We start from the raw sequence: 1042 nt of genomic DNA, 5'->3' as shown, positions 1-1042 counted from the left end.
GAAGTTTGACATATTATTAACTTTGTTAAGTATGAACCTTTCACTATTTTTGTTAAATATTATATTCATATATTAACTAATTTTTAAACAAATAAAGATCCTGGGCACAACTATTAATCTACACGTCGTAAAGGCTTGCTAAAAATTAAATATCATAAACTGAAACTGTTAATTACTAATGATTTTATTTAATAATTTTTATTCACGTATGTAAACATTTCTTAGATAACAAATTAATTGCAGCAATTCATCTATGACTTATAATAATTAACAAAATAGGTAATAAATAAAATATACTATTATATTTTATTAAAACATAATCTCATAACATATTGATTTGATAACGTTTTTTTCGCAGATTTCAGCAGTCAGGTCTTCGTTGTTCACGACGTTCTGCTCGATTATCACATTGTATATAATTACCTGTAAAATAAATAAAAATGTAACACAATAAATAAAATGAAGATTAACCTCACTAAATAAGATTCTGTCATGCAGGTGTTCGAGCAAGGCTGTATGAGCTGGCTGGCTAGGTATGGCGTCCTACATGCTATTCGACCACTGATATCATATTTATGATGATCAAAATATCTACTTAATTAAACTAAATTATTTTTTCTCAACCCACTATTGTCAATACATTGCAATATATTTTTCTTGGGGTTAAAATACTCGTACAAGAAATAAAAGACACACATACAAAAGAAAATGACCTACAGAATATTCCTTAGAAGAGGAAAGAAAAAAATGCAACAAACACTTTCATGAGTTGTATACTTAAAAATATATTTTAGTAATATAACAGGTTAAGAGGTTTATTTTTGAAAAGACCAATGAATTAAGGCTAAAACTTTATAGTTCAAAAACCTAAGAGGAGAAAAATTGTACCCCAATTTTTAATTACATTAATAAAAAGTCAGCGTTGATGAATCTGATATACATGTTAAAGAGGTACAATAAATGGTTGTTGTACAAGAAGTAAAAAAAAAATATATATTTTTGAGTTCTTATAAATTAAATTTATATTTATTAAATTGCTTGA

The 1042-nt window shown here is 25.7% G+C and overlaps 1 long non-coding RNA gene across 1 annotated transcript in view; it reads right to left on the bottom strand.

Moving 5' to 3' along the window:
* Positions 1–287: 287 nt before the first annotated feature.
* LOC136795408 (uncharacterized) overlaps positions 288–1042 on the bottom strand; it is an 11900-nt gene continuing 11145 nt past the window's right edge. Inside the window, exon 3 of the long non-coding RNA XR_010842992.1 lies at positions 288–423. This is a non-coding gene — a long non-coding RNA (uncharacterized lncRNA). The remainder of the gene's footprint in view (positions 424–1042) is intronic.

The sequence above is a fragment of the Halyomorpha halys genome, unplaced genomic scaffold (genome assembly GCF_000696795.3).
Source record: "Halyomorpha halys isolate HHAL.00 unplaced genomic scaffold, Hhal_1.1 Scaffold2557.1, whole genome shotgun sequence".
Classification (NCBI taxonomy): domain Eukaryota; kingdom Metazoa; phylum Arthropoda; class Insecta; order Hemiptera; family Pentatomidae; genus Halyomorpha; species Halyomorpha halys.
Note: the sequence above shows the minus strand (reverse complement) of the source record. Positions and strands in the feature narration are given on the sequence as shown.